We start from the raw sequence: 13,490 nt of genomic DNA, 5'->3' as shown, positions 1-13,490 counted from the left end.
AAAAAAACGTTTTTCATATGTTAGTTAGTTAGTTTTAGTTACAACACGTCGAAAGAACTGCGAATATGCACACTGTAAATATATTTGTCTATTTCACTTCTACTCATCATGTTTATTCATTATTTATTTTTGTTCACAGCGCGTCACCACAATTTATTTTAAAACTCAAACAATTTTTTTTTTCATAGATCTGTTTATTTCTTAAAGAAGTTTACATAATCTTTTGTTTGTCGTGGCATCACTTTTACATAGAATTCTTATCCTAATATAATTCTAATATAGTTACAACGATTTAAATTTAATAAAACAAATTCCTCTTATTTTTTAAATATTATATTTTTATTATCATTTATTATTAAATCTACTCAAGAATATCATTTGAACCAAACGATTACCTGATATAAATTATTAAATGAGCTGTTATTTCTATACATTTTGTTGATAAATTTAATAAATTATTTCGTGTTTTTTTAAACATTACATCATTTATATTCAAATTTAGCTATTGGTTGAACTAATGGAGGCAGTTGAAATCAGAACTAGGTCTTAGAAGTGTCAATTAAAAAGAAAATTGTCTCTATCAAATAGAAAGAATACACTAAACCAAAATCATCGTCAAAAATAATCGTTGATGATGTAATTTTGCCTTTCTCATATAGAAAGATTATGCAATCACTGTGACAAGCGACTTTCGAACCGAGGCCATATATATATAGTATATATCATATACTATTCTACTTAGTTCGTCGAGTACGGAAAGTGTCTATATGTGTGTATGTGTGTGTATGTATGTATGTAACATTTTTTTGCACTCACTTTTCTCGAAGATGGCTAAACCGATTTTCATGAACTTAGATTTAAATGAAATGTCTTGTAATCCCATACAAAGTTCCAGAACTTTATTTGAATCCGACTTCCGGTTCCGGAATTACAGGGTAATATGTTCAAAAACAATGAAAATAAGTGCACTTACTTTTCGCAGAGAGGGCTTAACCGATTCTTACAAACTTAGATTCAAATGAAAAATATCATAGTACCATACGAAACTTACTAATTTCATCCGGATCCGACTTCCGGTTCTGGAATTATATGGTAAAGTGTGTTAAAAATTGGATACCGTACCTTGAAGCGGCGAAACAAAACACGTAACAAAATTTGTAAACATGCCTCGAAACTATTCCAATCGGTAGTTATTATTAATAGACAATCGGTTATCCTGGTACTCGTTTTCTGATAAAAAAAAATAAAATAATAAAAAGTAAAATTATTTCTAAACTTGTCTAAAAACTATTCCAATCGGGAGTCATTGTCAGTAGACGGCCAAACATTAATTTGGCTTTCCTTGTTTTTAAATTTTTGAGGAACGACCGAAGATTGTAGCTATAGACTCAAAATCTCAGTCACTTTTATCGAACCAACTTCGATTATACTGGTTCCCAGATTCCGGTTTCGGAAGTACCTCTTTTCGTTTCCTCAGAGATGATCTAACCGACCTGATTACTGTTTCACTCTATAGGCTATACTAGTTTTGATTTCCAAGATTCAAAGAAAATTCAAATACATTCATATATGAGAATATGTGAGATATGAGAAAGGCATCATTACACCACTAAGTGGATTAAAACAGGTTTTTTACGCTTTAATATACTGTATTTAAATTTGTATTGTATTTTCCCAATAAAGTAAACTGTACTTTTTACATGAAAAAATTAAAACAGAATTTTAAATCTTTAACGCATCGAGTCTCGATTTGCCGCAATACAAAACGTTAGAAAGAACTGTGACAACACGTAGTGAATATGAATACATTAACACAGTAAATAAATTTATCTCTTAAAAAGTTCCACCACGTTTTTCTTCATTATTTATTTTTGACCACAGCGCGTCACAACAATTTTGCTGAATTTTGTTTATTTCAAACAAAAGAAAATTGTCTCCGCAAAATTGAAAAAATACACTAAACAAAAATCATCGTCAAAATTATTCGTTTCTCGAAAAAAAAAATTGGATTTTACTGCAAAAAAAGTTTGATGCATTGAACTAAAAAATACCTTAGAAAAGGAAAATGAAAAGAAAAAAACTTTTGAGATTATGAAAATAAGTCATCTGATTATTATTTGCTTTTGTTTTATATTCACTATTGTTAAATAAAATGTGTACTGCAAAATGTTTTTTTTATAGTCGATGTTCTGTATTTTTTTATTTCTATGCAAAATGTACTGTTTTCCTTTAAAAAAAAATATACGAACGTTAACTATAATTCATGTTTATTGAACGGACAAATTATATTTCGAACACATCTAGCCACCCCAACTAAAGCGGATAACTAAAATGAAATATGGGTTGCAATCCGTACAGGTAATCAAACATTACTAAATAAAAATTACGAACTAGGAATTGGTTGCTTGCAGCGGTTGCGCGTATCTATGTTTATCTAAAGTTTTAGCCAGAAAAGCAGAAACATGTCCCGGATCGCTTACGCTTGGTGGAAATTCCCAAACTATTATTAAGTTGATTCCGACATGTTGACTCTGAGAACCTGTTCTACAATGACGGGTCATGAACGTGCTACTGGTTTTGTTATGTTCAGTAATGATTTTTCGGGTTCTTCAAGCTTCAAGCTTTAAAAAGCAGAATTAGCAACAGTTTTTGACTCTTAATGTTTTTCATTGAATCCACTCGGGGAGTGTTTTGGTCGATTTGGAGACTTTTCACACAGTCGAGTATTCAAAACAGCAGCACTGTGATTCATTGATTTGCACCGAACACAAAAAATGCTCTTTCGGGGAAACTCGCAGGCAACTATTTTGCACCCGTTCTTCCTTTCGAGCAGAAAGCGTGCAAACTAATACAAACAGAAATTAACAAATAACAGTTCAAACTTTACAAATCCGTTTCATTGAATAAATTTCAGTGCAAAACAGTGGCACCGAGTAAGTGGTACGATATGAGATTCTACTATCAAATCACAATACTTTACATCCCAGCTAACTGTTCCATTTCAGCCAATAAGAATGCGGAAGATTTGACGAAGTGTATCGCTCTCGAGAGTTCGATTTATCAAATACTTACCCATTACTTTCAACGAATTTTACAGCTCGTCTCATCAAAGGACACTTGTCAAATGGCAAACCTCTTAAGATAAGGATGATCAGGGTCGGTAGTTTTTCTCAAACGTATGGATTAGGGGGTTGGGTGTGAGTTGGAATTTCATCCGTACATTATCCAGACCCATGTCCAATCATAACGCGTTAGAAGCGCATCTTCATCGTATTGTGCTAGTAGTGAATGGCTATTGCGCTTGTGATGAAAGTTATAACGATGGCGATTGAACAGAAAAAAAGTGTCACGAAATTTGCAGGAATTGATTGAAACCCTTTATTGATGCAAAACTAAGTTTGATTCCATTGAGACGAGACAGCAAATTCAAATGAACTCTTAATTTTGCTAAATTAAATTAAAGATCTGTGAAGTAATTTTACATTCAATGTTCTATTTGTGCATGAGAAACATAAATTAAAAAAAATTAATTCTATACTTTTCGGTGTTCCAATCAACGAATCGAAGCCGCTTGCCAAATCACCACCTTTTTCTCAAATTTTTACCAAAAGATCTACTTCTCCGAATATAATAATAGTAGTGAAAAAAATGTCCTCCTGGGAGTGTCTTGTAGTACAATTTGATGTATGAGTTATGATACATTATGTGGAACATCCCATTTTGCTCAAAAAGTTGTCATACAGTTTCCGTGCCCGAGTTTCCAAGGAAAAGGAAGTCATAATTTGGCTGCGTTTTGAACATATTTGCTTTTTTATAGGTCTTCCGGGAATTACGCTTCTTAGCACATTGAAGCATTCCAATTGAACTGTCATACTCTCTTGTGAATTCCCTGATTCACCACTTTTTACCTTGGAACGGTACTTTCTTCTAGTTTAGCAAATTTTTTAGGTGAAACTCCTTTTTCAATGCGATACTTGATCACAATCGATTTTCGCCTTTTTGCCGCTAGCCCTGATGTAAACCTTTAACTTTCCATCAACAATCTTTCCAAATCTGTCCAAAATCGAAGATAAAAAGGTACCACCACCTATCGACTCTTTCTCTTAAACATTCCACCAAATAGTATATATCTGCCTCATCTATTGCTACAAAGCTATGAAGCGAAAAGTGCGCGTGTTCTTTCAAAGCAAAAATGTATAATGTAATTATCAAGAACATTGCACAAAAATTTTCTATCGCGTGGTACTAAATGATTTTCCGTTGAAAAAAAACACCTGTCAACTTGCTACAAGAATTCAAGACAAATCGGTACTCTTCGATGCGAGGCTGGTACAATGTGATACGCCCCAGTAGACGGGAAAGAAAAGTTTTACTTCTACTTTGATCTGAGTTTTCATTCAAAGTGTATTGATGTTTAATAAATGTTATTTCACAGGCTTCCGGAATCAAGCGAGAAATAAATGGAGTTATAAGGGACAATAAGGCCGTAGAGATAAGGAAGATGCTTGCACCCAGCAAACCAAAATTTGATTTACTATGTCCAGTAGAGACGAAAAGGGGTTTGATTGAAATAATTGTCTTTATTCAAAAAGTTCTACGATAAGATATTTGGTCAGTCATACCAGAAAAGCAGAATTTTCATCATTTACAAAAAAAAGGTTTAATCATTTCAACGGAGTTGATTTTATTCGTTAATATCAGAGACATCATATAACCAAGATATTCACCTCTCCCATTTTCCGAACAAATCTTTTTGGTAGCATAGCGCCCCCGTGGTGTCCGCATCGACACTCGTACATGCAAGTAAGTGAGAAATTTTAATGACCAAAAAAGGCCCAACAAACGTTGCGCTCGGCGTATCTAACCCCTTTCTAGATATGCCACTGACTATGTGTGTATGTACAGCTCAGCCATAGACGAAGCAGAGAAAATAGTGGGTGCCGGAGAGCTCGGATCCACCACATTACACCCTTCAAAGATGACCAAGTATGAAAAACTAGACGATTCCCGCAGCAAGAATAAAAGCAACAACTGCGTACACGATTCAATTGACGAAAACGCGATCGGTGAACCAAAAACCTCTCAATCCTCGCTAGATAGTAAGAAAGTTACTCTTACTCAAGAAAAAGAGAATCATCGAGACTTATACACAGAAAAGATTAAAATGATTTATGTGATAAAACCACGAAGAAGTTGCTTACTAATACTCCCTGACATGCGTGTTACTTTACGTACCTGCATGAAAGGTTGAGCATGTTTGCCATCCAGACATTTGACGAATTACGTTTTTATGAACTGAGACATATGTGGATTTACGTCACCTATAAATTTCATTATGTTTTCTGTGTAGGTTGAAGTCGAGGTAAAATAATCGATATTAAGGGCTGAGGCCAGTAGCTCGCGTGTAAGCATGAATCGACCACGTGTCTCGCATTGCGTATTATATTGCTCCATGCTCTCTCGCATATGTGCAAACTGACTCTCGATGGGCCAAGTGGACAAGAAAGTTTTGATATTTTCGATTACAAGTTTGACTACACCACAAAAAATCCAATAAAGCTACCGCTTGTTTGGCAACCTTTCTGAGCCGATTTTATTTCTCTCTCATTTTTCTTTACGTTACCAGGAAACTGGAGTAGAAAAAATGGCGCTTGCATAAAAATCGACTTACCTTCACAAAAATAACATTCACTTCATTTTTATCGCGACAACACCTATGTTTTTATACACTAATCGCATCTAAACTAAATTATCTAGACATTGTCAGGATAGATTTTTGATGCATACCTTTGAAGACGAGATATTCAATGCACAAGTTGAAAGTTGCCGTTTTCAGCTATGCAATTCCTCTTTCAGAAAAAAAGACTTTCCCGACCGCTAATATCAATGAATCATTCTGAAATTTTCAAAGCATAATCTAAACTAATTTTCTAAGAGATTGTCAGTTGGGCTTTTCAATATTCGTCACAGTTCCTGAGAAAATCACAATTGAAGCTTGAAAATAGTATATAACAGGAATTGTTAAAGGTTGAATTTGAACATATTAATTAATGAATCAACTTCACTTGAAATTTTAGATTTATAAATTACAGAAATAAACATGAACTTTAGGCTTTTCTTCTATTTGCTTAATTTGATTATACACTTTCTAACAGGGCCGTCGAGAGAATATTCGAGATCTTGGGTACTGCAGTATTATCATGAGAATGAAAAGAATGTAATGATGTGATTGCATGTAGTAACAGTTTCTGTCTCAAAATGACTACCAACCTCTTGTAAAAGCCCGCGAAATTCCTATCTCCTTAAACCTTCGAAGTTTTTTTTCATCATCGAATTAAAAGCTTTTTAAATACAATTACTTTACAATATACTTCACATGCCATATGAAATTTTATTTTAAATGTTTTTTACCATGTAGAAATAAAAACAATCCAGTTATTCAGGTGCTAAAGCGCACATGACCAATTCCGTTTTTTTACGTTTCGAATCAACATAATGCGCTAAGCAGACGTACAGTTTTTGCTATTTGCAAATCACTTATTTGCACCGAAGTGCAATGTCCATCCTGACGGGCCGAAACTAAACTGACGGCATACTGTCCACCAACAGATTGTAGTCATTCAGGGGTTTTAGTATTTCATGTGTTCCGGTTTGTGCTAAAACGCACAAGACTAAAAAAAGTGAATATTTCTTTTAATCATAAAACAATTTTGGCCTCTCGGCCCACCCGGCTACCATGCAACTACTATTGCCTTTATGTTCTTCTCCAAGTAACTCTATAGTTTTCATGACTGTCCAGATGAAAAGCTCTATTACATCTTTGCCTGATGAGGCGTCGTCCATCCGTTCAGTTGGAGATATATAAACGTATTTTCTTTTTCAGATACTTTATTCTTCTTCACTGTATATGGTGAAGATGAAGGCGGTTCGTGTAAGTTGAAATTTTATTAATTTTAATTTATCATTGCCTTAGCTAATCATCAGGAAACACAATAAAAGCACTGTAAAATTCTCCAACGCCGTCGAAACAACGCAATTCAATTTACTAACATGATCTACATTCCAAACAAATTGATAAAATCAACTTCAACGTTCTAAAGTTTTCTGTTTGAATAGTTAAATTACATAAAGCAGTACGAACATACACCGACATACTGCGAATCGTTGACTAACCGATCAAGTTTCGACATTACTACAGTGACTTTTTTGAATGAATAGCATCGTTGTGTCGTCTTTCATACTCATCCTAAGGCCGGTTCCATATATGCACATATACAAAAGACACTATCCAACGGTAGTAGATACAGAACTGAAAAGCTGGATATATTCATCCAACTTGACCCCCATTACAAGTACAAAGTGGATCCTAATAGAGCCGCACGATGGGAAAAGTTTTTCATTGAAGAGCAACGGAGAGAAAAAATATACATTTATCATGCAATTTTCTCAGAGTGAATCTCGCTTTCAACCCATTTAAGAAGTGCAATCATGCTTCCTTCGGCGTAGGGTGGATCATAGTTTTGGTTTTATATAGAGTAGTGCTGAAAATTTCTGCATTTCTGAAGCTCATTTTTATAACTGTCATTTAACATAATAGGAAGTTTATAGCATATCATATTATGTATACAAATTCCATTAATAATTTTGGATTAGACTTTCTATAATTTCTCAATTCGCTGACACACGAATATAGAACAACTTCTCAGGAGCTCATCGTTATCTGAATAGCCATCCAGGCTCAGTTTCGCTTCTTATAAATCACCACTTGAAGCCGATTCTCTTACGACATTGATTCTATATACGTGTGTCAGAATGGGCTGGCACGATTGATCGGTTCAACTTAGTGAACACTTACCACTTCTTTCTTCTGGCAGCTTGTAATTTATCACAATAACATAATAATCCGAAATCCTCCGCAAATAACTTGCATACAGGCAAAATAAAAACAAACCAACAGCAGCCATTTTTTCGAACACCAAAAGGTGTCATTCATCCTGCTGATTTTTGACATTGTAAGATGTGGCACGTATCAATGAAAAATCCTTCAAATCGAATCTAAGACAGAAAATCTGTTAACCTTTTCAGATTGTTTTTTATTTCTTTTATTTTCGGCAGGAGTTTGATGGTTATGCGAAATCAACTACTTCAAAGAGATGTCAGATGAGATGCCAACTAACTGGAAAGTAATATGTGAAACAAAGCAAATAAGTAATGTCGTTTTCGCCTAATGCCAAACCTAACCCAGTTTTCACACTAACTGCTGTCAACTCATTTGTTTGAAGCTAGTTTCGAACCTAGTTTCTACGTTGTTGAACTGAAAATCGAGTCAATTTAGAACCTGGTTTTTATATCAGGTTTGCTCAAACCCCCGTTGCTAAGTGCGAAGCCAACACAGTTTTGTGAAAAGTGTTTGTTTGATGAAACTACTCTGGGTCAGTGTTTCAGTTTTCTCAAACGAAAAAGACAGAGGATGAAATTAGATTTAAAACAATTGTTCTAAGCATCGAAGAATACGTCTACGCGAAGGCTATCGTAATCCTGGGTTGGCGGTTCAATGCATAGGATGCTGGTCTTACAAGCCAGTTGTCGTATGTTCGAGCCCCGACCTGGAAGGATTCTTAGTACAGAATCATTGCTGTTTTGTCGAGAAATGGGTGCTACTCAAGTATTTATATTTCATCTAGACGAAGGATAGAGAGATTGATTCGGCTCCAGGATTTTCCTTCACGAGATCTTAATGCCGCTCCAAAGGTCGCAGCTTCGAGTAGTTAGGTGGATCGACTTTTCCGATACAACATGGACTCCATTCTAAAACATCTTTGGCGTAGTGGAAAAGTTCCAAAAGTGCCAAAGCAGACCAGAATAGTGAGGGAGCGTTGATTCTTCAGGCATATTTACTTGTTTATCAATCCGGTAGTCATGAAGCTTTAGCTTTCTATGGTCTGCCAAATCAAAAAGTTTTTTGTTTGGGAAATTGGTATTTTTCTTCGTCCTTAAATGCTTCTCTACGCCGATCCATTGCATAGCAGACATTCTGGGAAGTTGCTTAAAGTCTCTCAGCATATCAAATATTCACGATACAACTTGCGAGTCCGGGTTTTAGCCGTCACATTCTGTTTATCATCACGATTCGTTATAGTTTTCACTTTGAACGACTTCATAGCGTACCGGTGCTGGGAAGTATGCACGAAAGTTGGAGACATTTTTATTTTCTATACACAGTACGTAGCGAAAGATCTGGTTCATTCTGCAAGATTTTCATTTCGACCGCGTACAATTGCTTTCCGCACTTGTTCTTATTTCAAAGCCATCTTCGATCTGAAACATTGTAGTATTACCAAAAGTTGAGATATATGTATTTAGCGGTTTCCAGATTTTTTCGCGAACAAGCCTTACAATATGATTTCACCAATAAACAGCAATAAATTTGCACGCGAAGACCTAGAAGTAACCGTTCACGAATTATTTAGACATGCAATTCAAAGAACTCATGTTTTCGTTAATTACCTAGTACCATCCAAAACAAAAGTTTGAAAAACAAATGGCAGACTTTTCCAGTTCCGGAGATTTAATGGTATAAGCGATGCAGCCGAAAAACAGCACATTCTCCTATACGCTTAATTTTCTCAGATATGACAAAACCGGTTTGAACAATCTTCGATTTAGTTCGATCTTAATTTTCATGTCACTGATCAAGTTAGGATGGCTCATGGCGCACATCCATCTATTCGCTCTATTTTCTCGGTGACGACTAAGCCAATTTAGACAATCTGATACTCGTTTGAAAGCTACTATCGGGTTTTTGACAAAGTTCGGAACACTCAAGCCGAACATTTCCGGTTTCGGTTCCGTTATAACCGCATAAGTCACAAATCCAAAAAACACTATTTTATATTTACAAATACAAAAACACTATTTTATATTTACAATTTTCTAGGAGATTATTAAACCGATTTCGACTATCTTGGTTTCTCTAACCACACATTTTTTTCAGAGATAATTGAACAGATTTTAGTAAACTTGGGTTCAAACTACAATGTTACAGATTGCATGGTTACATCGTGGCTTCCAAACGAGATTCCTACTAGATAACCGAATAAAGGACGAACTGTAAATCGAACATTTCTTGTATCCGCACAATTTTCCCGAAGATGGTTCAACGAATGTCGACATACTTGGGCTTGTTTAAATACTGCAAAAGGACCAATGATATAGAACACTTTAATCAGAAACGTAACTGTCTGTGACATCAGAAACAGTTTTTAATAACACAAACACAACGTCGGTACATCTTTTACTAAGAAAGCACAAAGACAATTTCACTGTGTCATACCTTCCAAATCATGGCGTGACGCAAAATCTGTTAACGTTTTATTCCAGCCAATAACCCGTTGACGTGGTGCAACTCATACTAAGAGGTTTAATGGACGGACGGCAATTTATTACACTCAATTACTCACAGGCCAGCAGCTGATCGTAATTTAATATACCTGCAAGCTCATATTTTTTTCAAATAAAGTCAACACCTGATACTTTTCAAGCATGAAGGATACAATAGATGTAGCAGACAAGGTTGATGAAAAGCGTATATTTGCAAACAAAATTCAATTTCTGTGATAATCAAAAACCCTGATGAATTTTTGTTCCCTAACAAAGCTAGGTTTTGCGTTTCAAAGCTCTCTGTAAACTGAAGAACAAAAATTCGTTAAAAAGTTTGTTTAAGCCGTTTGTATATTAAACCCACTAACTGAATTGAAATTTTTTACACAACTGATTCTTTTTCGGCTGACGATAACGGTTTTATAACAATTTAGTACTTTTATCGAGATGAAGCCTTGATATCCTAAACATTCCAAAAGTTTTGACATAACCACATTATCGATTCGGAATAGCTAGCTTTACTTACTACACTACTTACTACTTGCTTACTCACAACAATATGTAATGTAAAAGAAATGTAAAAATTTGTACAGAGATGTATTCACTTTGAATGTTTTATTACGATGAATAAATAAAAAGAATAAATTTGCTAAGTCCATAGATGGTTTCGATGATTTCTGTTATCCCGAAGCCTATCGCTACGCAGAATCGACATAGCAGCATCAATATGACATCACTGCATGGTGCAAAATAGTGATACCCAGTCAACAATATTGATCGATATTCATTTATTAAATTCCAGTTAGTTCGAACGATAAGGGAAAGGATGCACAATTTCTATCTTATATGAAAAAATGAATCTCATGGAAGAGATTATGCGACCAACACACGCAACGATAGTAACGATATCCGGTTCGCACAGATTGGTGTCATTGAAATGTTTGAAACAGAATGACATAGACATTGGTGGTGAGTTCCTTTACGGTGTCATGTAGAATGGCATGTACGAATATACTTGTACAAGGGCTATTTTTATCACTTCAAATAGTCATATATTTGACACCAGAACATTGCGCCTGAAGAGCTTCGCCAATTATTACTAGTAGAAATATCCGGCATTACTCAAAAAAATATTTAGCGATTTTATAATTGAAATGTATATTACTGGCTGTTATTTCTCAAGGCGACATTGATTGAATGAAAATAATTTAATTAAATGGAGCGTAAATAATAAATATATGGATAAAGAATAGCAGAAAACATTTATTTATCTCATATCGATATCTGATTTTATTTCGACAAAAATTAGATTTAACAAAGCCCACTCTGGAATTTTAAGATTTCCATAATCGATTTCTTTTATACCAAATGCCTTAGAATTTATACCAAATGCCTTATTTAGAATAAATCGAAAATTTCCAGTGACAGAGAGGTGACAGAAAAAAATTCAGGATAACACCAGATCTCGACACTTCGTGCATTTCTAAGACAAAATAAGAATATCTCAAAGCTTCGAAAATTCGCTTGGAAAAAATATAATTTGGTACGCATAAGAAGACCTGTAGTTAATGATTCAACCAGTTTAAAAAGTCTCTTAATGGTTGCTTTAAAGTAATTTTATTGGAACCTAAATTTCTACAACCTATCAGCTTCTGCACGATGGAAACGAACACGGAATCAGCACCTTTTTCCCTTCTTACCTGCATTTACTAGATGTCCTCGACTACCCCACCAGTTCGTCGAAGTTGCTGTTTTGAAATGGCCTAGTATTATTCCAGTTTCCTGGAAATTCGGAGGATTCTTTAGCTTGGGGACAAAATCGATCTTGTTGACAGCATGCCACTTCATAACCTCTTTGAATCAGTGGTAGCTGGTAAAATAATGCCAAAAGATAACTTTGCTTCTATTCTTGCGGATGAATGACATTACATGCTCCTCGAAATAGACTTGGTATGTTATCATCGAGAGTACGAGGAATGCTTCCGTTTTCAGTTCGCAACTGCAAATCGTTTACCAAATCATGAACTTCTTCGTAAGCTTGTCGGCAAACAAGAACTTATATTTTCCCGACACATCATCACACGGTCGTACAAGAGCCGGAGGGAATTCAACTTCATGTGCCGGTTCGGATGCTTACTGACTGTGTACGACATGTATCCTGGCAAAGATGTTCCGTACCGTTTGAAGTTAGCGCACCTCAACACCTGACTGCGCAGCGACGATCCCAGTTTTTCATAGGTCCACTGATACCTTTTCCCACACGTGTAAAATCTCTGTGATTTTACATCTTATCAGATGCACACAAATGGAGCGTCGCAGTTCACGCAAATTCACGTGGAAGCACATTTAATATTGTGTCTAAAACTCCATGACATGAAATTCGTTGAAATAAAAAAAATACTGATAGCAACCGCCGCGACTTGAACCGAGAATCATTGGATCGCATGTACGTCTGTTAAACGACTGAGCCACGGAAGCATACATCTGCTTGGTTGGTAAAAGGTGCATTTAAATTCATACAGTCACACCTGCTAGCATAATGCAAGTTACAGTCGAACCCAGTAAAATTCAAGCTAATCTAATGGCGTTTTCGTTTTTAATTTGCACTACACCGGAGCAGTGCTACACTGAGGCATGAATAAACGAACAAAAATGACGAAAACATAAACAGTAACCATTGACTACAATAAACGATTCCATTGCACAGAGCTACACCAAACTTTTGAAGAGTGCTACACCAGTGGTATCGGAGCAGAAAAAGTGTAGCACTGGTGTAGTTCAATTGGTAAAAACGAACGGTTTCAGTGCAGCTTTCGCTACACCGGTGTAGTGCAATTTAAAAACGAAAACGACATAAGTCAATACAAATGAAATGTTCCGTTATTTGACGAATTGGGTCTTTATGAATTACATCGTATAAGGAATTATGTCACCTGCATTATTCAGATTTTTTTGGTGTGTGGTTTCCTTGTAGGTCCTAAGCACTCGTCAAACTGTTGCTTTCGGCATCTTCACCACTTTAAGGAGCAAGACACTTTGCAAGCGTATGAGTAATGCCAACAATGCGTGCGTAAAACAAATTCCGGCGCTTTTTCTTGATTTTAACCAAT

At 35.5% G+C, this 13,490-nt stretch overlaps 1 protein-coding gene across 2 annotated transcripts in view; it reads left to right on the top strand.

Annotated features, from left to right (window-relative positions):
* Positions 1-13,490, top strand: part of LOC131431072 (electroneutral sodium bicarbonate exchanger 1) — a 118,632-nt gene that overhangs the window by 24,637 nt on the left and 80,505 nt on the right. The window contains exon 3 of one of the 2 annotated variants that reach the window (XM_058596537.1): positions 6,884-6,931. The exons of the other annotated variant lie outside the window; for it this stretch is intronic. The gene's annotated coding sequence lies outside the window, so the exon portion shown is untranslated. The remainder of the gene's footprint in view (positions 1-6,883; positions 6,932-13,490) is intronic. 2 annotated transcript variants of the gene reach the window in all.

This window comes from Malaya genurostris, chromosome 2 (assembly GCF_030247185.1).
Source record: "Malaya genurostris strain Urasoe2022 chromosome 2, Malgen_1.1, whole genome shotgun sequence".
Taxonomy (NCBI): domain Eukaryota; kingdom Metazoa; phylum Arthropoda; class Insecta; order Diptera; family Culicidae; genus Malaya; species Malaya genurostris.
This window is presented reverse-complemented; position numbering and strand designations above follow the sequence as displayed.